Raw genomic sequence first — 24,749 nt, 5'->3', positions numbered from 1 at the left:
GGGGATGAGTAAGGGATTTGTTTAGTATGTTTAGTTCTCTGGGTAGAATTTTTTTAATACAGTTCCCCCTTCCTCTTTTAATCACAAAGCTTATTTTCACTGTAGAACAATGGGAAAATGGAATAAAGTAGTAAGTAGAGGAGAAAAAAAAATCCTCTACGCTCTCTAGTGCCTTTCCCACTTAAAGGCAGTCAGCCGTACCATGCTTCCTTCGGGCATGGCTAGAATTGGAAGGCAGCTTATCGCAGAAGGGGGCAGAGCTGTTGGTGTCTGAGTGGGTGAGGGCAGTGCTGCTCGATTCTACGATGCCCTCTACCTTTTAAAAGACCTCTGACCATGCCAGGTGTGTGTGGGACATCCCTGTCATCTCCGTGCTCGGGAGGCTGGGGTAGGACAAGCCTTTGGATTCAGGAGCTTGGCATCAACCTCTGGGAGAGATTGTGAGAGATTTTTTTCCTATGCAATGCAAGGTACAAGGACACTGACTCATTGGTGTTAATATGCTGGTGCTAAGCTTTGTCTTCAGTCTTTCAATTGTCACTTCCTCTGCTTTACTCTTCTTGTCCTCAGCGAGGTATGCCACTGTAGCTTCCGGTCTCAAAGACTTTCTGGTAACCTGGTTTGAAACAGCTGCCGTGTTGATAATGCTGGGGTTTCAAGGGTAGGAAAAGGATTTCTGTGTATACTTTTGCCTTTGAAGTACACTCACACTTTTAGCCATTTGAGGCAGTCCGAAAGGATAAAACCTTAAGTTCCCTTTTGTGATGCCTCTAATTTGTTTTACGATGTGTGGTTCTTCACAGCTGGTCATTCTTCAGTGCTCTGAGTAGATCCCTTAGTCCCAAAGCAAGATGTGCATTAGGAACAAAAGGAAGAAACATTGTCGTTTTGAGACTGGGTCTTCCTCTAGTCCACGGTGGTCTCGAACTCACCATGTGGCCTCAAACTTGTGATCCTCCTGCCTTAAGCCTCCCAAGTGCTGGGATTAGAGATAGGAGCTAACAGGAAAATTCTTTTAAGTATACTCTGGTCAGAAGACAGCTGACACTTGTTGAGATTTTTTAAATCTACATAACTGGTTTACTTAGTGTGTTTGTTAATCCATTTATTAAAGTGTTTATTGATCTCTTACTAATAATAGTCATAGAGTGTGAACAAATGGAGTAAAATACATAGGAATCCCTCCCTGTCTTCATAGAATGTGCAGACTTGTAGAAAAACTTGGAGTGTGTTCCCAGGTTTGGTGGTGTGGTTATGCCATGTAGAATGAGTAAGTCTCATTTTGTTGTTGTAGAATGTTCCTGCAAACTTTCAGAGGTCTCCTTTGTAATCTGCAGATTAGAGAATAGCTTGCTTTATTTATTTATTTATTTATTTATTTATTTATTTATTTATTTATTAGTATATTACAAATCAATTCATTCTTTTTTTATACCCTTGATACCCAAACATCTCTTGGTGCCTGCTAAGTGCTTGTCAGGTGACCAAAGCACAGCCCATATGGAAATAAACTTGCTATACATAGCTTTTACAGTTTGACTGGTGCTGCAGCAGATGTGAAATGTAAGACTATTGGGGCCTCTGGGGAGAGCTAGACCTGCTCAGAGCCTTTCTCAGATGCTTTTAAAAAAAGTGATGGGGTGGAGTTGGTAGGTGGCTGAGTAGGTTAAGTGCTTGCAGTTCAAGCATAAGAACCTGAGTCTGATCCCCAGCACCCATAAAAGACTGGATGCAGTGGTGCCTGCTTGTAATCCCAGTGCTGATGCTTGCTGACCAGCTAAGCTAGCCAAATAGGTGAACTCTAGGTCTGAGTAAGGGGTCCTGTCTGTCTGTCCGCCGTCCATCTGTCTTCTTTTTCCTTCTTGAAACAGGGTCACTATGTAGTTCTGACTGGCCTTGAACTCACAGAGATCTGTCTGTCTCTTGGGATTAACTGCTGGGATTAAAGGTATATGCCACCACTTGTGGCTCTTAGAATTGCTTTTGGTTTGTTTTTGTGATAATTGCCCTAAATTTAATACAAGGTGGGTGGCTCCTAAGAAAACACCTGAGATTGACCTATGATATGAAAATGTGTGTACATTCTACACAGAAAGATGGGAGTGGGCTCTTGCTCTTGGGCTCAAGGAATACTCTTGCTTTAGCCTTCAAATAGCTGCTCTTCAGGGCAAACACCACTGCTTCTGGCATCCAGTGGTTTTGAAGAGTCTTCAAAGTGTGAGTTCCCGTGTTCTGATATAGGCTGGGATATAGAGAAGACATAGAGGATGAGCAAAGGCATGAAGCAGAGGTGGGCATGTACAAAAGATGGGTGATAGATTTGTTTATATGCACTGATTAGAGCCTAGACTTCTTGGGAGAGAGCAAGAGGAGGTGAGGCAGTTTGGGGTGAGCTTGTAAGCAGAGACTCTTGAGTCTGTGAACAGGAAGAGGTCAGGGACTGTGGCTAGTGGATGAGTGGGGAAGATGGGAAAATTTGAGGTTTTTGGGTGAAACGAGCAGATGAAAGAACTGCGAGGCACTTTGAATTCTGTACAGGGTCAGCTTTTACCTTGGGCCACACTTTCCTTCACCCGGCACCAAAAAAAAAAAAAAATGCTTTATTTATCCATCATTTATCAGTTCTTGACTCTACCAGGAAACAGGAAATGCCTAGAGTCAAATTAGGTGGCAAAGAAGTTCATGTAAGCTTTTCCTAAAGTGCAGCAGAACCCATTTTAAATTGTCTTAAAGTTAGCAAGTTCTCTGATGATGTAACTGGTTCTAAAGTCGATTAATGATTAAATACATGATTAAATACAATGATTGAAAACCTGAGAGACAGACATAGTTAGAGAATATGGGCAAGGAGGTACATTCTTGGAGGCCCAGGCTAATTTTTATCTTGGTGATTGAAGAATAGTAGGATAAAGCACTGTGAGACCACAACCAGAGTAAATGGTCTGAGACACTGGAGGGGACCTGGGGTGAACAGTGTTATAGTTTGAAGTTGTCACCCTACAGTGTGGCAGCTGGTACTAGTAAAGGAAGGCAGCCAGAAGGCTTGTGTTGTAGAACATGAGGGAAATGAAGGAACTGCAGCTGAACGGGCTGTTCCATATACCTTGTTTAGGGGCTGACTGCTGTGTGTGTAGCAGGCAGAGACAAGATGGGAAGCTGTTCGCAGAATTTCTCAGGACAAATTCAAAGAAGTATATCCTTAGAGTGGAAATTCAGTGAGGGATCTTTTCTTTACTGAGGGAAGGGGTTGAGAACAACTGTTATGGAAGACCCTCATGCCTGGAACCCAAACTGAAGGAGACTGACAGGCAGTTTATTAAACCTCCAGTAGAAAATAGATCTATTGGTTGTATTTTAGTCTTGCTCCTCTTCCTTTCTTTGTTTCTGTAAAGATTTATTTTTATTGATGTGGATGTGCATATCTATGTGAATGTATGGCACTGAACTAGAGGAGGATCTCCTGGAACTGGAGTTACAGGGGGTTTGAACTACCTGCTGTGGGTGCTGGGAACTGAACTCCGGTCTTCTGGGAGTACTCTTAACTAGTGAGCCATCTCTCCAACCCAAGAAGTTATGACTGTTGCTTATCCACAGAGTGGGGTAGAGACAGTATCAACCTCTATGACTATTTGAGGATTGAGGAACTACTAAACATTTTGGATATAGCGGCAGGCACAGACTTTGAGGTAACACTGTTCTGATTGTTTTATTTTTTTAACTTTTCAAAATGATTAGAATATATGCTTGGGTCAGTTTTTTAAAAGCTCAATCTATATTCATAATGTTTAAAGATGGTGTGGCATGTCCCCAGAAGATGCCAAACAGAGAGTGCCTGATATATTGTATTTTGAAAGATTTCTGTTAACAGTGGGTAAAATATTATTATTATTATTATTATTATTATTATTATTATTATTACTATTATTTTATTGTATTGGTGCTTAACCAAGACAGTTTCCTTTGATGCAGAATGTTATGTAGACAGCATGCAAAATGCTGGATAAATTGTTTTTGTTTTTTTTTTTAATGAAAAATTAGAAAGGTGCTTTTCTGTAACTTCTGTAGGAGTTGGCCAAGATATAATTTGGGAGGAATGTACTGGGCGTCTTGGAAGACCAACATAAAGGTGCTGTTTAACTTTTGAGTCCATGTTTGTAGCCAATAGTGTAGAGACACAGGCAGACCTGTTTGTAAAATCATGTCAAAATTAAACATTTTATAAGGGAGATAATGCTCCAGGGAGCCTTGGTGCTTAAAGAATGATTGGAATTTAATTTGTTGTTTCCCTTTCTACAGTTACTGCTCTGTGTTTTCTATCATACTCTCCTGAAGCAAGATCTTGGAGAGCAAGATCTTGGAAAAGCGCCCAAACCAAAAATTATAGACAGTCTTTTTTCCTAATTGTGTGTGTGCACACATAGATATATGTGTACTCTAAGTGTATTTCATTCTTAGTGATATTCTCGTTGGACAAGTGTATTGAATTTAAGATAAGTTGGGCACAGTAATGTCGTACGCCTATAATCATAGCACTTGGGAAATGGAGGCAGAAAAGAAGAGGTCAAGGCCATTCTCAGCTACAGAGAGTTTGAGCAGGCCCAGGTTGCCTGAGACTGTCTGGAAAACAGCAAGAAAGCACACAAAAACAACCTCCTCTCTCCTTAGTGAGAGAAAGAAAAGAATAAAAGAATGTGTGGTAGGAACAGCCATCTTGATAAAGGAGATTTATTTATTACTATGTATGTCATGTGTGTTTTGCTTCGTGATCTTATGTGCACTGTGTGCGTGCAGGAGCCTGCAGAGGTCAGATCCCGTTGCATGCTGCGGTGAGTCACCCTGTTGGCACTTAGAATCGAACCCAGGTACTCTGAAGGGCAGCCAGTGCTTTTAGTTTGCTGGTCCAGCTCTCCAGCCCTATTCTTGTGCTTTGACAGCACAGTACATGTAGCTGAGTCCTTTCTTGTCTTCCCATTTAAGATTGAGAAAGAAAACCTTAAGTCTGGAGGGCAGTGGGCAAGAGTGGCAACCTGTACCCGTGGAAAGACTACCTGGAGAGATCTAAAGAGTAAACTTTAAATGTAACATTTTCAGATATGTTGGATAACCAAAGGCTGGTCTGACTACATAAAGTAGAAATAAGAATAATTTGTAATGAATGCAACTGTCATTTGTTTTTAATAGCATTGTAAAGGGCTTAAGGCTATTAGAACTGACAGTTCACCAATTAACCATGATTATATCTGTGGGCTTGCTTGCTAATATAATTTTCTCTGACCATGGAGGGGCTATAATTTATAGCAATTTTTTAATTAGTAGAATTTAAAATAATCTTTTGTGTTGGTAGGTTGCTGGCAGAGAGGCACAGGCAGACCTGTTTGTCAAATGATGTCTTCAGAGTTTGTGCTGGTGGTGTGTCTGACACACACACACACACACACACACACACACACACACACACACACAGACAGAGAGAGAGAGAGAGAGACAGAGAGAGAGAGAGAAGAGAGCGCAAGGGCGAGAGTGCAAGAGAGAAAGCGAGCCTGCTAAATATGTATCTTCCTGTGGAAAGTCTTGTTTTTTAAGCTGATTTTTGGCCCCACCCAGGAAGGCAGGCAGATGCAATTTGCATTATAAAGATAATTTTTTAGGACATTTAAGATTAATTTGCATAACTTAGCCTAAAGAAAGATATGCATTGCCTAAATTTGTATATTGCTTGATTTTGTTCAGCTGGGGCTACTCTAAAATTCTGACTGTCTTGCTGACCACTGTGCCTGTGTTACCTCATTGGGAAACTCAACTGATGTCTGAAGGCACTAATATATACACAGCTTGTCAACTGCTTGTTTACAGAGACCTTCTACTCTGCTTGGACATAGAAGGGAAGGGTCATAGGTTCAATTGGCCTGAACATAGATGGTAAGTCCTCTTGATGTGGCTTTAGGAAGTAGGCCACTTCTGATGTACAAGCACCGTAGAAATGCTCTTAGGGGTGTGGTGTGTGTGTGTGTGTGTGTGTGTGTGTGTGTGTGTGTGTGTGTGTAAATAATGATATGTGAAAACAAAGTCGGCCTGACTCTGTCCTTTAGTTACACAAGTGCTTGTGGTGTTTTTGCTGAGTGCCAGGAGAGATGTATATAGTTGGCTTTAAGACAGAGATGGAGCTGTAAGAAGAGAGTGGGATCTGGGTAGTGAGTTTTTTGTACACCAAGATCTGAAAGATGAAAGAGGCTATGCTAAGAGTTTAGGAAAGTTTATCTGTGAGGAGGGTTCAGTGTGTGAAGCATGTGTCATCTGTAGACATGGTTCTTGCTGCCTGAGAAAGCTGAGCTTGATACCTGGAATCCACATGGTGGAAGAAGAAAACTGACTCCTGCAAGTTGTCTTCTGACTTTCTTATGTATTGTCCTGTGTGTGTGTGTGTGTGTGTGTGTGTGTGTGTGTGTGTGTGTGTGTGTGTCTTCTGGCCACCATGCACACTGACAGACATGTACACACACATGCAGGCACACGTAAGGACTTCTGGCTAGAAGAAACGGCATATGCAAAGCCTCTGAGGTAGGACGGATATCCTGTACAATATACAGAGAGGAAAAAGAAGCTGGGTTGTGAGGTAGATGGGCGCCCGGTGAGTCAGGCATTAGGTATGGTCTATATTACTTTGGATTTTCTAGAATGGTAACAAAGGAAGTTGAAGATTTTAAACTTGGACTGGTTATCCTCTCTAGAAAAAAGAAAAAGAACTTAGGATCCCACTTCTTACTACTGCTCCAGGGGGTGCCTCCTTTCTCCACTTCCTCAGTCTGCTGCCAAATGTCTTGAAATCTTTCATTTCCTTCCACCCACTCATGGTTTAACCCTTTGCAAACAGACCGCTATCTTTGCACTCCAGATTGCTCCCTTGAGATCATCAGCCACCTTTCAGTCATGTATCGACACCTTTTTTTTCTGCCCTACTTATGTAAAAGCTCTTTGTTGGCAGATGCCCCCAGCCTACTGTCTTCTGGTGTCTGAGGCACAGTAAATACTCTTCTCTTGTGTCTGTTTGCTTTTAGGGTAGACATGTTTTCCTCTTCTGACTGCTTCTCCTTCCCAGTGAGCTTCTCCTCAAGGCTCGTGTGCTTTGTAAACTGTGTAGATGTCCTATTTTTCTTTTTTTCTTTTTTTTTTTTTTTCGTTCTTTTTTTCGGAGCTGGGGACCGAACCCAGGGCCTTGCGCTTCCTAGGTAAGCGCTCTACCACTGAGCTAAATCCCCAGCGCCAGATGTCCTATTTTTGCCAATTATTTTTCTTTCTTTTCCTCTCTGCTCTTTACTTCCCCAACACAGGTTGAGCTATTTCACTTCTGTTCAAGTCTTTGGAGACAAGAGGAGTAGGAAAGAGAGAAAAAGGCTTGGGGAAGAAGGCTCAGTCCCTGCCCTGACAAAAGAAACATACTTAGATGTTAGACATGTCAATAAATAATTTCAGTGTGGTTTCATGTTGGAAAGCAGAGTAGTGAGGAAATAGAGAATGTGTTGGGGTGGGAAGTGGGCCATATCTCAGAGGAAGTGGTGACATTTGGGCCAGGGCCTAGAAAGTGAGTATGAGAAGCCTGGCCTTGCAGAGACCTGGAGGAAGCTGACAGGAACAGGAGTTGGGAGGTGCAGAAGCAGCACCTGACCCCCAATTCAGGATAATTCAGCTGTCCTGCTTCATGCTGGGTCTCCTGGCCCAGTGACTTGTTGACACCTCACATTCAAGTGCAGCAAATCTGATGCCAGCTCTTTCTGACCCAGTGTCATACGGATGGACAGTTTCTCTGCTTTTCTTTCCTCAGCAGCAGGGAGCCACACTGTATGTGCTATAACTGCCGGCTTTTGTCTTTGTGCCATTCCAGCAGACAGTGGGCAGCATATAAACCAGCCTGTGTGAGGGTCCAGTGCTTCACATTCTATGTGGACACTGAAATCTGTATTTCTGTTTGTTTTGACCATGTGAAGGCCTGTCAGTTTCCAAGTACCTCCCTTGAGGTTCCACAGACCCCTCCAGCTTATGCTCTACTGGCCTTTGAGATAACAAAATTATTCCTAGTTTTCTGGCAGAAACTTATTTTTCAGTTTTGGCAGAGCAGAGAGATCTAGTATATTGTATGTTAACTTGGTCTTTTGTGTGTTCACTTGGAAACTTCACAATGGATACAGCCATGTGTGTTGGGGCAAAATGTTTTCCAACTTTCTAGCAACCACCTTGGGATGTTTCTAAAGAGCAATGGTCTCTTTAAGCTAAAGACTGCAAGTGTGTGTGTGTGTGTGTGTGTGTGTGTGTGTGTGTGTGTGTGTGTGTGTGTGTATGCGCATGCGTGTGCATGCATGCATGCACGCACATGCACGCTCATGTATATATAGGTTAGAGGTTAATGTTCAGGTGTCTTCAAGGCCATTAGCTTTTTTTTATTTTCTAAATTTGAGACAGGGTCTCACTGACAGGCTAGGCTGGCAGGCTTCACCTCCCTGACATTACATTACACACAAGTATCACCATGCTCTCTAAAGATGAGCTTAGATTCTCTTCATTGTACAGCAAGTCTTTACCACCTGAGCTATCTCACCAGCTCTGGTATCTTTCAACTGCAGAAACAGCAAAGACAAAAACCAATGGAATAGGAACCAGGCAACACTAAAGGAGAACGATTACTGCAGAATTGCCACTCAGAGGGAAATACGGCTTCTGCTGGGTGAAAAAGGGACATTTAAAGAGCCTCCCCAGACAGTCAGAGAGGCAGGGAAGGCTGTTGAACTACTTCCTTTTTGGCTGTGAATCATGTTTACTTTCCGCAGGTTAGAGCTAGAGCTCTCATGGTTTTAAGAGATCATGAAGACAGCCAACCCAAGCACATTTAGTTCTGAGTTATAGGAACTGTTTAATAAGTACATTTTAAGTTGTTAGCACACATGATAGAAGAACTGGAAGGCATCACAGTGTCTCAGGAAATGGCTCATTTTCTATTTTGACAGTGGAGGGTGAAAAGAGGGTAGCAAGGAAGTGACTGGCTAGGACGGATGTGGGTGAGGGCTTTAGTAGGTTGTTGCTGCTGTTGACCCAGGTTGGCCTTGAACTTGTGATTCTCCTGCCTTAGCATCCCAAGTGCTGGGATTATAGCTGTGTGTTATATCATGTTTGATTTGTCATTGATTGATACTTGCAGCTCATAAAATAGCCACATGTGAAATTTATTAAATTATTATCGAATTATTACATTATTTTAAAATTTATTAAATTTGTTTATTGGAGTAGTTCCAAAGAGGATAAGATTTTTAAATTTTTAATTATGTGTATATGTGTATGGGGGTTATGCACTGAGAAGAGGACCCTTGGAGCTGGAGTTACAGATGGCTGTTGGGAGCACTGGGTTCTCTGGAAAGCAGCAAGCGCTCTTAACTGCTGAGTCGTTTCTTTAGCACTGAGGCTGAGGTAGTTTATGGACAGAAGACTTTGAGGTGATTTAGGAGATGTTAGGATTCTTTAGGCCTTGTCTGTTAATTTGGATATTAATAACAATGGTGTTCTATAAAAGAGGAGTGATGGAGCTGTTGGGTTTGGGAAGTTCTCCTGGGTACACAGTATAAAGGACAGGCTGGTTGGGCAGTGTGGAGCCCAAACCAGTTCCAAGTTACGTCTAGGAATAATTAGTTTTTTCTTTTCTTTTTTTTTTTTTTGCTTCTTTTTTTCGGAGCTGGGGACTGAACCCAGGGCCTTGCGCTTCCTAGGCAAGCGCTCTACCACTGAGCTAAATCCCCAACCCCTTCTTTTCTTTTTTTTAAAGCTGTTCTAAACATTCTAACACTGACTAAATCTTTAATAAAAAAAAAGTCCCCTTTAATGTTGACATTTACTTGTACATTGGTACTATTGTTAGAATAAATGAAAAAAATTTATGTAAGTAATATTACAATAAAAATTCTATCTAAGGCTTTGTCACTAAGGAATATAAGTATACATTATGTTAGGCTTTTTTGGGGAGCAATATGTAATCTTTTAAAAAGCGTTTTAAAAGTTCTGTTGCAATACAGTCTTCACAAAAGTCATTGTAAGTATCTGTAATGGGGTAGGTATTTTGCTTAGACAAAATTACCTATTATGTAATATATATAAGCTGTTCCTGCTATTTTGAACTATGTGTTTATGTGATGTGGCAGTCTCAGTTCTGATGATTAAAAAAAATCAAAATATCGGGGTTGGGGATTTAGCTCAGTGGTAGAGCGCTTGCCTAGCAAGTGCAAGGCCCTGGGTTTGGTCCCCAGCTCCGAAAAAAAGAAAAGAAAAAAAAATCAAAATATTGATCAACTTTGAAAAACATTGAAGACATTGTGTCCTATGGTATCAGATCTTCTGCCAGGACTTAATTATTGATGAAGAATAACCAAGAAAAAAAAAAAAACGTGCTTTGGTCTTTAGTAAGTGATAAATGTGTATTAAGGAGTTATTTTTAAAATTGCTTTCTGTGCTTTATGTCCTTTAGTCCTTTGGGAGGCAGAAATTAGCACATCTTCGTTGAGTTCAAGGCCACCCTGGTATACGTAGTGTCTTCCAGGATAGCCAGGACTACATAGTGAGACCTTATCTTAAAAAGAAAAAAAATTCTTTATGTTTTATTATTTGTCAGTGTTTGATTTATGTATCTGACTTAAATCACTATATGTACTAGATTGTATACACTTCTATGTGAGAAGAGTCATACATGGAAAGACTTTTAAGAAACCTTGCCCCGGGGGCTGGAGGGAAGGCTAGGTGGGTGCTTAAAGAGCACTGGTTATTCCTGCAGAGGACCCAGATAAGGAAGGGCGATGTGCTGGGGAGATGGCCCAGTTGATAAAGTGCTCACTCTGGAAACGTGGGACCAGTCCTCAGCATCTATGTCAAAAACTTGGCCTGCTAGTATATGCTTTGTAATCCTGTGTTGGGGATGTGGACAGGAGGATTCCTGGGGCTCACTGGCCAGACAGCCTGATCTAGCTAGCAAGCCTCAGGTTCCACTGAGAGAGCCTGTCTCAAAACACACATATACTTCACCACCACCAAAGTTGATACTTCACATTTAACCCTTGGGTTCCATGTACACATATGCACGTGCACTTGTACACTGCACTCTTTTTCTCCCAAACTTCCACTCCTCCATGGTTTGAAAGCTCCTGAATGATACGTGATTTGGTTTCATTTCACGTTAGACCTAAGGAAATTTGGGTTTAGGAGGTGAAACAGTTTCACACTTCCGATTCCAGACTCCATGTTCTCCCATTGTGTGCTGGTTTAGGAACGACACACCACTCTGTGGAGTCAGGCCTGTAAAAGCTGTTGAAGTCCCTTGGGGGCCACCGTAGCTCGCCTGTCTTCTGTTTTACCTTCGGTCATTGTTATTTCCAGCCACATTTAAGTCAGAATTTATCCACCCATCCCTGCCCTTGTGGAGAGTTTTGTTGTCAGCAAGTTCTCAAGGTGGGTGCAGCCGAGCAGACTGTGCAGTGAGGTTATTTATGGCTGAAACCCTGAGGCGGAATTGCGTTGACTAAGACTTGGACCTGGGCACAGTTTCTGTTTCCTCTTTCCTTCTGATAGTCTTTTCTTCTGCTTAATCTTTAAAATCTATAGACTATGCATTTATTGTATAAGAAAGATGCATATTTTAGTCACTCTTCACTGATACAGGTATTTTGGATCTCAACTGACTTGACACTATTCTTAAAATGTTATTTTAGATTAATTCTAGGTCATTCATGTAATCACTGCGTGTTTAACTTGCAGTTAGGGATTTATACTGGTTTAGGAAGTGGCTTAATCCTCCTTTAAGATCTGTGACCTCACTAGCCATGGCTGCAGTATCAGGCACATTCCTAGTTTGGTGTTATTTGATTGCTCCAGGTCTGCTTCAGAGAAATGGAAACTATCTTATCTTCCTAAAGGCTTGCAATAACAAGTTTATAGCCACAGTCTCTGGGGTGTGCAGTTTACTTGTAGTATTTTGCCTCAGGAACTTTTGCATGGCTTGATGCTTTGAGCCTTTCAGATTCTAGATGTGAAAGTGGCTTGACATTAATTTATAGCAGGATAGCTTTCAGAGCTCTCCTCTGCATTGCCACAGCCAGCTGAACCTACCCCGCATTCTCTTATTTGCCTCTTTGTGTGCCTCTGAGTTCCCATGAGAGTCAGTATACCCAGACAGTCAGTAAATGTTTACTAGTTGCTTTGGGGCTTCGTAAGATTAAACTTCATGTACATTGAAAATCTAACCTAAGGAATACACCATAAGTGGATCCTTGTGCTGGAGAGCTGGAAAATTGCAAAGCACTTTATTAAATGGCAGGGACACAGGGTCTTATCCGAGTGCTTTGCTGTTGTTCTGTGGCTTCATTGTTAGAATGCTCCCTGTAACTTGCAAAAACTGATATTTCTAGTTGTTTCTATTTTTTTTCATTTTCATTGGTTATTTATATTTCAAATGTTATCTATTTAAATGTTTTATTCATGACACATTTCTTAACTATAAAGTGCACATTTAACTCTTCATTAATGCCGATGAAGGTTTTTTTTCTCTTTAGGAACAAAGTAATATTATAAGCTAATGTAATGGTGTTTGCCTAATGGAAAGAAAGATTACGTTAAATTTGAAATTGTGCTCCGTAAATGATGGAATTGTATATTATTGTTTGGCAGATAAGTTTATAAACGGTGCTGTGGTGAGAAAATTCTTGTATAGGGACCTGTTGCTCAGTGAAACTGATTTTTTAGAAGTTTGATGCCCAGCTTGCTTTTTTGTCCTCCTTTGGTGTTTATTTTGTGAAGTCAGAGCCTCTTAAAGGGATGATTAGGACTTGTGGCTTCCAGGCGTGAGGGCATTGTTGGAGATCTTGGTGACATATTTCTTTCCTCTTTCCCTTATTTCCTGCCACAGTGAGACTTTTTTCAAAATGCCCTAGTAAAGAGCTGCCCCAGGATGATGAGTTTCTGGCCCTCGGTGGTCGGAAGTGCCTGAGGATTCTTGCTTGACAGTGGTAGGTTAGACCTGAGTCATGCATCGGAGTCAAACAAAGACTCTGTGATCATTTTGTTAATGGAATAACGTGACCCAAGAGGTTTCTAGTCAGGCAAACTCTATAAATGTGTACCACATCTTGACCTGCTACTTTAACTTTTTTTTTTAAAAAAGAAACCCTGGTAAAACATAACATAAAAATTGGCATGCTAACCTTCGAACAGTGTTTGTGGTGCAGGAGGTCTCCAGAACTCTTGTCTTGGAAGTGGAAGCTCTGTACTAACTAAACAGTAACTGCACGGTTTTCTTCCCCACCCAGCATTCCATTCGGCCTTTCCTGCACCTCACGTAAATAACACCAGGAGTATATGTTAGCCATTGTGTAAGTGCTGTATTTCATTTAAATGTGAAGTGTGTTCTCAAACCATAGTTTCACATGTGAGCATTTCCTTCACTTTTCATAATGAATAGCATTCTGCTGTGCACGTGGGCCTTTGTTGTCATCGTTCATCTGCTTGTCTGTAGACAGACCTCTGGGTTGCTTCCGCCTTAAAGCTGTTGTGAATGATGTTTCTATGAACATGGGGTCAAATACACGAGACTTGTTTTCAACTGTTTTGTGAATTGACAGTCTTTTAGACAATTCTAACTCAGACAAGTCCAAAACTGTGTTCATCTTCTCTCTTCAGAACCGTCCTTTCTCTTGAACATACAGTGATGTTCCTTTTGCCGTGTCCTGCCGTGGATACCGGTCACTAGATTTTGACTTGCAGTTCCTAATCATCCTGTCAGTTCATGAGAATGTTTTCTCTCAGGTCCCTGTGAGTAAAGTGTTGCATGAGTGGCGATTGCTGTGAGGTGGCTCCGGTTAACCTCTTACAATGCAGAGTGTGTACTGCTGGGTTCACAGCTGCTGAGGTCCTGTAGAGAAGGAGCTTATTGATTCAGCCATTTTCAGATCTGTCAGGCTGTCTTTTTAATGAGCACACACTAATATATGAAGGTTAAAAGGGCAGCTTGAGGCGCTCCTTTCTACCTTTACTTCCTTCGTTCTTAGTTTGCTTTATTTCTTTCTATTGATTGATGATGTTGGGGATGGAGCCTGTAGCCTCCTGTGAGCTTTCTACCCACGAACCACATCCCAGCCACCTTTCTGCACTTCTGCCTTCCCTTACCTGCCTTCCCTTACGCTTTCCCCTGTATAGCTTTGTTGTGCAAACCTGAAATCAGGGATTTTCAGTCTTTTTCCATTTCCTCTTCTCTTTGGCAGTCAGTTGGGTAATAGCATTTGGAAGACAAAATGAAACCTGTATGGTTTTAATCACCCATTACTCCCGGAAGAAGTTTGATCTTGTGTTTCTGACTAGCAGTGTCAAGTTCAGAGACAGTATTGTGATGTATGAAACGGCTTGAGCCTTCAGACACTTTGGGGAGCAGGATCTTCGACTTATCTCAGTTTACTCACCCGCAAAATGGGAGGAAACAGGAAAATCCACCTTCTAGATTTGTTGTGAGTCCTTGTGTTTAAAGCAGTGTCTGATATGTGTGTATGTGCACCCCCATTCCTCCTCCCAACAACATTTCCTCTAATTAATGTTTTTGGTGTTCTGAAAGAGGAAAATACAGAAAACAGAACATTTGCTTTATTTCTTAAGTGTGAATTGTCAAAGACTACAAAACAAAAAGCACTAGAGGAAACACTGGAAGGAAGTATGGTTACAAGTGCCTGGCTGACTGAGAAGCTTTTAATTTTTATTGAGTCTTTACTCCAGAAAGTTTCAGCAGTTGAGAGTGAGAGTTTCAGCCATAGTACAGGACTCGGGATAAGTTACTGTAATGTCTTGCCAACCACCACTTGCTTATTTGTAAAAGTGGAGCTGGTTATACTTGCTGGGTCTAGTTGGAATGCTAAATGAGATAACATGCACAACCCAGCCTGTTGGCAGGTAGGCAGTAAAGGCCTTCCAGGGGAGAAGAGGATCCCTGTGTGGTCACTTATTCAGCAGCTGATTTGTGTTCTCTCTCTCTCTCTCTCTCTCTCTCTCTCTCTCTCTCTGTCTCTGTCTCTGTCTCTGTCTCTGTCTCTCTGTGTGTGTTTTCTTTAGATTTATCTTATGTGTATGAATGTTTTGTCTATACCTGGTGTCCATGAAGGTGGAAAGGGTGTTGGATACCCTGGATCTAGAATTAAGGATGGTTGTGAGTTACCAGGTATGTGCTGAGAGCTGAAACCAGGTCCTTTCTCTGCAAGAACAGCCAGTGTTCTTAACCACTGACCCATCCTTCCAGCATCTGTTTTGTTTTGTTTTAGTATGACTATAATTCTTTCTCGGTGTAGCAGACTGCTACTAATGGGTAAATTTGGGTGGTAACCTCAAGACAGCAGCTCTGTTAAAACTCAGTGTTTGGCAACAAATCCCTTCTTTAGCTCTTACCCTGAGTGTCACAAAAAGGCTCTTAGCAGGCTCATGCCCCTCCTGACGTACTTTAGGAGGGTTCCCATGATCATTATCCTAACTGCCAAACTGGGCTGTGGTTGGGTTCCAGAGGCTGTCTAGAGGCAGAAATGCACAGAACCATTGCTTTCTTCCTTGCCCAGCTCTTGGAAGTTATGCCTCAGAGCAGCATGTCCTTGTTCAGTAGGAACAAGAGCTATGCCAGTTTCCTTAAGAGTTCTTAAGTTTTTCTTCTGAGAAGCAACTGCTCTTCTAGGACTAGGGATGTAGTTAGGGATGCACTTAGTAGAAAGCTTACCTAGCATACACGAAGACTTCATGAGCATAGTGGCTTATTTCAAGAGTCTCAGAATTTAAGAGATAAAGGCAGGGAGATCAAAAGTTCTAGTTATTATGTGCTGTATAGGAAGTTCATGGCTAGCCTGGGTAATGGCAGATGCCTTTAATCCCAGTGTTTGAGAGGCTGAGGCAGGTGGATCTCTGAGTTTGAGGCTGACCTGTTCTACGTAGGGAGCTCCAGGCCAGCCAAGAATTGTACCACCAAATACTTTTCTTCCTCTCTCATCTCATTTTTTTTTTTTAATGAGGTAAGGAAAGCTTTGAAAATATTCACCATGTTTACAGATTCCTAAAGAATTTGGCTGGTCAAGATGAAACATCACCATTTTGACTTTTCACTTCTGATATTTTAACGAGCGTGAGAGGAAAAGGTTTCTAGGGGTGCTGTGGCATTGCTTATCTAAAGTGCTTCCCTGGAGGTAAGAGATACATTTCTTCAGATTTAGATACAAGTTACAGCAAATTCTTGGCTCCCTTAAGCCCTTAGGGATGAATTATTTTGGGAAAACTTAAGTTTTCTGGATGTTGAGAATTTGTTCTTATAATAAGCATATTTTAAAAACTTTGAGAAAGTTAGTGTATTTGCTTTTCCTTGCAGCTCATGTTTTATCCTTCAGGCTCAGTTATGAACATTACCATGCTGAGCTCTGTGCTCATGGGGACACAGCATAGCCACAACAGGAAGACCACCCATGACTGCTGAGCAGGAAACAGCAAATCCCTTCACACTGTTCTTTGTTTTTCAGGAAGTTGAGATTGAGAGACTACTTATATAATAGAAATTCTTTCCAGAATTATATGAGTTCTTTATTTACGTGCATATGTTCCTGCTTTCATACTCAAGTGCATATGTGGCTGACAGCATACACACATCTGTCTACACATGTACCTGCACACATACATTGCAGAATATTTATTCCACTGTGATGAGCTGTAGCACAGAATTCTTGTGCTTTCTGTAGTTTTCTGATAATTCCATGTTTTCTCAGGGCTGGTAGTATGTCCATGTGTGGGACTCATTGCTGATGACTCCAAGGCTTGCCGTGTGGCCCCAGAGAGAAGGACTGATGGTGGTATGAGGCAGTTGTGACTGTGTATATGTAGTCTCGGAAGCCCTTACTTTGGTGAATACATATTCTATGTGTGCTCCAAATTGTGTACTTGCATGCCAGCCTTTATGTAAAGGAGTGTTATTAAGTCACCTGTTTGGTGGTGGTGGGGAGGACTCTCTAGGTTGAGCTTTTACTGATTGGTGACACATGTATGTCATAGCTATAGAGCTATCTGGATTTAGAGTACAACTTAGATCCCAGTGGTTTCTGTGCATTCATTTAAAGCCCTATATAGGAATTATATTTATAACCGTGACCTTGTAAATAACAACATCTACTTTGTGCCCAGATCCTGTTAGGGTTGGTTTAATCTGCAAACCTCTGTGCATTGGATGATATCTCCATTTAAAGAAAAGGGAATCAATGTTTGGAGAACTTAAGCACCTCATTCATTTTGTAAATGTTAAAACTCACGCACACAGTACCTGCTAGCGTCAAACTGGTGATGCTAAACTTCTGCAGACAGCAAAGCTTCTGGAAACTTGGACGGAAGAGTGGAATTGGGATGCCATTCTCCTTGCTTCACATGGCTCTTCCCAGCTGTGCACTCACTCTGTGTGTTTATGTTTTTATTCATGAACCATCTGACTCGAGGGCTGACTGCAGCTTGAATAGTGTGTCATGGGTACTAGATGTCTTTAGGGTAAAGTATATTATCGACTTTCAGGTAAGTTCTCCAAACTCATGAGTCAGTAGAATTTCTAGAAAAGGGATGGTAGATAGATTTTTAGTTGAGCAATCTATTTAACACTAAATTAATTATAAATTAAGAATGTATTCCCTGGTAAAGACACTATGGTGGTTGTGGTGGTGTTCTTTTATGAGTCAGGGGCAGAGCAGATGGTAGTCCTTTGCTCATCCTAGCTTGATGCCTGGCTTAGTGGCCAAAGCTGCCTTATGCCTAGGACTCATCAAATCAAGTCAAGTCAAATCAAATCAAATCTAGGCAGCACAATTCAGGAGAAGGAAGATAGACAGAGACCTATAGACTGACAAGCCACCCACGGACCTGCCCATAGCAGCACAGGTGGGCCATATGAAGAGAGATGGAACTGGAGTCCACAGGTGGAGATGAATGGACTGTTGTGAGTGGCCAGCCCTGCCACCTTGGGCCGTGGTGAAGTCTGTGCAGCGGCAGGGGTCGGTGTCAATGTCCATGGCTCATATTAGCAGTAGAGAACATGGGGATGTCTGTGGTCCAGGCAGCTTTTGGGAACCACATAGATGTTCAGAGGCTGTTCATAGTTTGCCTTGCCCATCTCTAGATGCAGCATGTTGGAGAGCTGGCCCTATCTCTCACCGGCTACAGAACTCGGAAGTGGGCCTCTGTGCCTCACCCCAGAAGCACAGTGGAGCTGGCCCTGGTGGTGGTGGTGCGTGTAAGTGCTGACCTGCCACTCATCTGCCATGGGGTGACATTGGTACACCCCCAACCCCCCCAACTCAGGCAGTCAGGAAAGCTGCCTACAGTGTCATGAGCTTGGGAGAGCTAGACCTGCAACCCTATAGCCCTCACCAGCTACACACTCAGGAGAGAGGGCCCTGTAACCCTCCTCGGCAGCACAGTAGTGCTGGCCTGATCAAGGGGGGCACAGATGAGCCAGCCTGAGGATGAGGGTGAGGGAGAGCTGGCCCTGCAATGCTACTCATCTGCTGTAAGTTGGTGTGAGTGCAGGGGAGATGTCCCCTAACCACCACCTGTGGCAATCAGGAGATCTGGCCCTGGAGTCTTAAGAGAAGATGAGCTGACCCTGTCCATCGCTGGCGGCAGCACTCAGGAGAGTGGGCCCTGCATTTCTTCCGGGCAGCACAATAGAGTTTGTCCTGGTGGAGGTGGGTACAGGTGAACTGTCCCCCTCTCTCCAAGGTGAGAATGTGGGAGAGCTGAATCTATCATGCCACTGTCTGGCATGAGGCGGCATGGGAACAGGGGTGATGCCCTTCCCCTCTTGCCACTTGCAGTAGCCAGCAGATCTGGCCCTGGGGTCATGAGAATGGGAGACCTAGCCCTGCCCCCTCACTGGTTATAACCCTCAAGAGAGTAGGCACCGCACATTGTGTTGCCTGGGCAACACAATGGAGCTGGCCCTGATGGGGAGCCAGCGTAGAGGGTGTGAGAGCACGAGAGCTGGCCCAGCCCCTCACAGTCTGCAGCACTTAGGAGAGTGACCTCTCACACCTTGACTGGGCAGCACAATGAGGCTGGACCTGGAGGCATGGTTGTAGGTGAGCCAGCCCCAATGCATGAGAACAGGAGAGATGACTCTGCCTCCTGCAGGTGGATGGCAGCGTTGGGTGACTTAGCTGGAGCAGTGCTAGAGAGCTTGCCCTGGTGTGGTAACCTGCTTGGCTACCATCCAGACTCAGATCTACAGCTCCGAGTTGGCCCACTCCAAATCTGTATCATCTGCAAATGGTTGGGGTGCATGGAAGGGCTGGTCCTGCTGATCCAAAGCTGCAGGCTCTCCATGACACAGGGCAACAACAGGATAACCAGGAGGAGTCCTGATAAGGATCCAATGTTGATGGTGTCACAGAAGCAAGCCAAAGATCTCAAACCAGACCAATGACTCATTCCAATAAATGTCTGGCAAATGAAGATATGTGGACAGAGGGATATTCTGTGGGGCACACTGTGAAGTACTACAGCTTCCACATTGATGTGTTTTCTAAGCTGTTGTTTGCCTGTGTGCGTTTTATTTTAGGAGGCCAAAAGGGCAGAGGGTGGATACAAGGGGACAGGGAGATGAGTGGGACTGGGGAGCATGATGTGAAATTCACAAATAATAAAAAAGTTAAGAAAAGATTGTGTGTGGAGAGGCTTACAGTTCTGTTCTGGGGGTTCTAGGAAGCCTATCCTAAGACGGATACTGTTATCTCCCTCTACCCATGTCACATCCTGAGTGGACATACAATTGTGAGAAGACAGACTTCAGGAAACATTTGCTTCCCAGGTTTTACAAAAAATTTAAATTTATTTTTTGGCAATGAACTCAACTTTCAGTTGAAAACCTTACAAATATGCAGTTTTGTGTTAGTTTTTCCCCCCACTGGTATCATTTGGATCTGAAGTGGTTTTGGGCTTTATAGATGGTTCTGGAAATGGGAAATAAAGGAGATAAATAGCTCTAGTGTGAGAGGAACAGGAAGAGTAAGATCAAGTAGGAACGGCCCCCGCAAACGCAAACCAATCAGCTTCATTCCTAATGGATTAGAGATAATCAAGTATGCATCGCAGAGTCCACTAAAGATGTTCTTGACTTAAAAAAGTCATTTCCTGTATTTTCATATATCTAGTTGAACATGAAAGAACCCAGGACTTCTCAACTGTGAAACAGCATTCTTTTTGAATATAACAATTTCAGTAGGCTGGGCATGATGGCATGTGCCTGAATCCCAAACTTGGGAGGCTGATGCAGGAAGACTGTGAGTTGGGATACTTAATGAAGCTGACTTAAAACAAATCTATACACAAAAAATTATACTTTGTGGTTTTTTATCAAGGAAAATAATCTGGTGTATACTGACGTGATGGGCAGATGGACCACCTCACCCAGAGAATACCAGGGTTCCAGGGGATTGTAGCTAGGTCAGCCTGCTTCAACCCGAAGGATCTGATCTAGTACTGAAGTAATACAACGGAGAACGTTGTTTTTCAGGGAAGAACAGACTGTCCCATGGGTGATTTGTTATCTAATGATATGCTATTGTTGCCTGTAACATAAATTTTATCTTTTAAAAGCCAAGTAGGAGTTTACTAGGAGAATCTTTTATTGTAGAATTAATCACTGGCATTAAGTGACAGAAGGCAGCATGTACAGGGAGGGCAGCAGTACATGCCTAGGATAACTGCAGGCTTCCCAAGAGAGAATCACGAAGGAAACTTTGTTTTGGGCTGGGGCAATGGCTCATTGAATAAAGTAACTTGCTGTTCATTTGAGGGCCTGACTCCACATGTGTGTCTGTAAGCTCACAGCCCCTGTGGGAAGCCGGGTTGTGGAGACAGGAGGATCCCTGGAAGCTTGTGGTCTACTACCTGGTATGCGTAATAGGTAGGGGATGAACCTTAAACCCTAAAACCAAGAAGAGTTAAGCCATAAACTCTAAAACAAGCCTGTCTGAAACAAGGTGGAAAGTGAAGGTTGAACATCTGAGGTTGTCTCTGACTTCTGCACATGTACCAATGACACATGTGTACCCACATTCACACACATAAGTGTGCATACAGGAGCACATCATACACATGTGCAAATGAAAGTTTAAAATCACCTTTGCAATAATAATTTTAGGTTGGCAGAAAGTTGCTAAGGTATAGAGAAAGTCTGTTCTAGAATTAAACTTGAACATAATCAAAAATCTCTGAAGTTTTAAGGGCTTTTTAGGCTTATAAAAAAACAACTTAAGATACTCAAGGTAGTGTCTGAATCATCCTTTGGAACTAGTTTCTGAAAGGAAAGGCTGCAGGCATAAATGCAGTAATGGCTAAAATCCAGACGGTAGACTGTGAGGTGACATTTTGTAGAAGGAATTTTCCTAGAATCCAGAGATGCCACTGGGAGGTTCCTATGGCATTTCCCCATAGTATGGTTCGTCCTTTGAATGCCTGTGAGCCTCCTGTGGGATGTAATGTAGGCTTGGTGGTGTCAGAGTAACAGGTGGTGGCCAGGAGCCAGCATTGCATTTGATCAGCTCCCCAAAATAGCCAAGGTTACTCAGGCTTCGGAAGGCTTTGAGTCCAGCCTGGGATGGGAGTGTCAGCTCCAGATTGACACCTGTCCTTCTTTTTCTGAAGTGTGGATGGTATGAGTCTCTCTAGGGTTCCGATTTAGAATATGCTGCTTTACATGGTTGTTCATACCAATTAGGTTTATTCTTGTGAAAATTCCATTTTCTTTCATAAAATGTCAAGTATCAGCAATTTCATACATTTAGTGTTGTCATGTTAAGATTTCTTAAAAGGTAGAGAGTAGAATTTTCTAAGGAACCTGGCTGTACCTCTTCATTTACATAGGAGATAGGGCACTCACATGTGCTAAGTGACTAAGTAACCTAATATCTTAATGGACCTTTGGGCATTTCTCACTTATTCAAATACTTATTTTCTTTTGAGACCCTGTAACCCAGGCTGTCCCCAGACCACTCACTATATAGTTCAGGCTGATCTTGAACTTGAATCCCTCCCAAGTGCTGGGATTACAAGTATGTACCACCATACCTGGCTTTCTCCTTCTCAAAGATCACAGAACTGCTTCTTACCCCCAGTCTAGTCTTCAATCTGTGATGTTCCCAGCCTTTTTGTTAAGTTCCTTGTCTAGTTACACTTTTGAGAAGTCATGGGGGTCCTGATAGTGACATAAGGTACCTCATTTAACTGGATGGAAATATGAACTTACATAAAAATTTTTAAGTATTTATGTTTATGCCTGTGGGAAGCCAGGGAAAGATACTGGGTACCCTCCCCTATTTCTCTCGGTGTTAGTGCTTTAAGACGGGATTTTTGACAGAACTCTTTCAATTAGGCTAGTCGAGCTGTCTGTGAGCTCTTTGGCTCTGCCTGTCTCTGTCCCCTAGTGTTGTACTTATGTGCACACCCATGTCGGTTTGTTTTGTTTTTTTTTTTACATGGGTTCTGGGGATTCAAAGTTATGTTCTTATGTTTGCAGAGCAAGCACCATCTCATGTGACACCTTTCAGTCCCTAATTTTTTTTTATCTTAAATATCTAGCATAGTATATATGTGCCTGTAATTTTTGGAAATGTGTAGTTAAAAGAGTAGGTATAGTGATTTATGGAGCCTACTGGTAAAAATGGGTGTTCTTGCCTTAGAAGAGGAAGATTGCTGCTTTCTGTCTCATTCTGTTCACTATGTGGTTGAATCCTGTCATGTCCAGGATAGAGAGAAGGGAACTGAATCACTTCATGAGGAAATCTTGCTTAGATGTCTCTCATCAGCCTCTTGCTTTTTGAGTCCTCTTTAGATACTTGTAAATACCAGGCCTAGAGGGGTCTTGGAGAATTGGACAGGGTAGAGATGTCCTTGGGCTACCTTTTCTGGGACAGGTGTTAATATCCAGACACATCTTCATGTGCTAAAGTCATCCCTCAGGGTCCTGGCAGGTTCATTCAAACATCACTTCTACTCTACCCCCAACTCTCTCACGTCAGCCTCAAAGATACCTCAGGTATTGTCAGATCAGGAAATGCTGGGCAGTCTGACTGCCACTCAGCCGAGCTGGAACGATAGTCTGTTGGGGACTTAGAATGGGTTACAGCCTGCTTTCCTGGTTTCATCTTCTGATAAGCAGAGAAAGGAAGAGGTCAGAAAGGACTTACGATAAGTCTTTTCAGCAGTCCTAGTCTGTTGTTTAGGTTTCGGTCATGGGGAGCAGGAGACTGGAAACCAGTTCATTTCTTGTGGGCCAGGATGAAGGATGTCAGGTGCATCTTCTCATTTTCATTGCCAGACGGGAGAGAGTTCACTCCCGTGTCAGATGGAGAAGAGGGACAAGCAGTGTAACCCGTGCCTAGGATTAAGCCGCTGTTATAAATGGATCCTGAAACTCCTGCCGGCCACTCTAGTGCTGGGAACCCTGGAGTTTACTAGTGAGTCGAGTCTTCACTCACCTGTTGACAGGACAGTCTGAGTTACCCACTTTGAGGAAAGAAAGCAAATAGGGTGCAGCCTCAGCATTAAGTATGGTGGTGGTGACATGAATGTGTCCCCACACTTCTGTGAGAAGAGAGTAAAGACCATGTTTAACGGGTAAGACTGGAGACTTCACCGGGAAGCTGAGATGTTTGATGACATAGACTGTTGGAGTAAGCCAGGACTCTGAGTTCCAGGATCTGGGAATATTTTCTGAGAAAACTTAAAAGAACAGAGCCTGGCTATCAGTTGAGGGTGTGATCCTTGATAGATATATCCTTGACCTGAGATCCGTCCCATCTTGTTTTGAAATGAAAATGCCAACCCTTCTCTGCTAGTGGTTTTCCCTTGCTGTTCTGTGGCCTCAGTATGATGAGTCATCACAGCCACCGTTTGCAGGATGCCCGCCAGATGTTCTCAGTGTGAACACACTCTGCGCTTTGCTGCTTGGCTGCTCTCTGTGGCTCCCTGGCAGGCCCTTGGCTTCCCTCCTCAAAGAGCAGTGGCACTTTAAGAGCTTCACACATTGTGCCATTTGTTGTGCTGTTTGTCAAGCAAGTTTTGAAGTCCCCAAGCTGGAGGAGATTTGGGAAGGGGTCTCTGAGGATCCAGTAACCTCTTCAGAGCTGGTGATCAGGAACGGGCTGCTTTCGTTTCTCCCACTCTTCTCCATGTGTTTTCTGCTTTCTAGGATGCCCCAGCCCCTCCATTCCCTGTATCCATTCCTGGGTTTTGGTCAGCATTTACCTTTCTTCATGGTGTTTAGATCACATTCTACAAGTGTCCTAATTCCACTCTAATTTACAATTCTTTAGAATGTATATATTTATACAGACAATCTCTAGAGGAGTGTGGTATGTGAACCTTTTGTTCATATTCATTCTCATCCCCCCCCCTCCAGTGTCTTCATGTAGTTCAGATTAGATTCTGAGTTCAAATTCCTGAAGAGAAGCTACACTTTATACTGAATTGATTGCTCTGTTTATAACATTGATGATTAGGGAGAGGTTGGAATGTTGCAGATCCAGAGCCTACAGTTTGTCTGTAGCCCTCTTGATCAGCATTTATTGTTCACCTCTGTGTTATATCTGACCTAAAATCCGTGTGACTATCATGTGAAACCTTTTGGAATATATTAACAGACCACAAACTTCTACCAACCAAAAAGTTAAAATGCCATCAGATAG

The 24,749-nt window shown here is 42.7% G+C and overlaps 1 protein-coding gene across 4 annotated transcripts in view; it reads left to right on the top strand.

Annotated features, from left to right (window-relative positions):
- Positions 1-24,749, top strand: part of Jak1 (Janus kinase 1) — a 108,266-nt gene that overhangs the window by 3,454 nt on the left and 80,063 nt on the right. The window contains 1 exon segment of one of the 4 annotated variants that reach the window (NM_053466.1): positions 4,065-4,126. The gene's annotated coding sequence lies outside the window, so the exon portion shown is untranslated. 4 annotated transcript variants of the gene reach the window in all.

The sequence above is a fragment of the Rattus norvegicus genome, chromosome 5, assembly GCF_021556685.1.
Source record: "Rattus norvegicus strain SHRSP/BbbUtx chromosome 5, alternate assembly SHRSP_T2T, whole genome shotgun sequence".
Taxonomy (NCBI): domain Eukaryota; kingdom Metazoa; phylum Chordata; class Mammalia; order Rodentia; family Muridae; genus Rattus; species Rattus norvegicus.
This window is presented reverse-complemented; position numbering and strand designations above follow the sequence as displayed.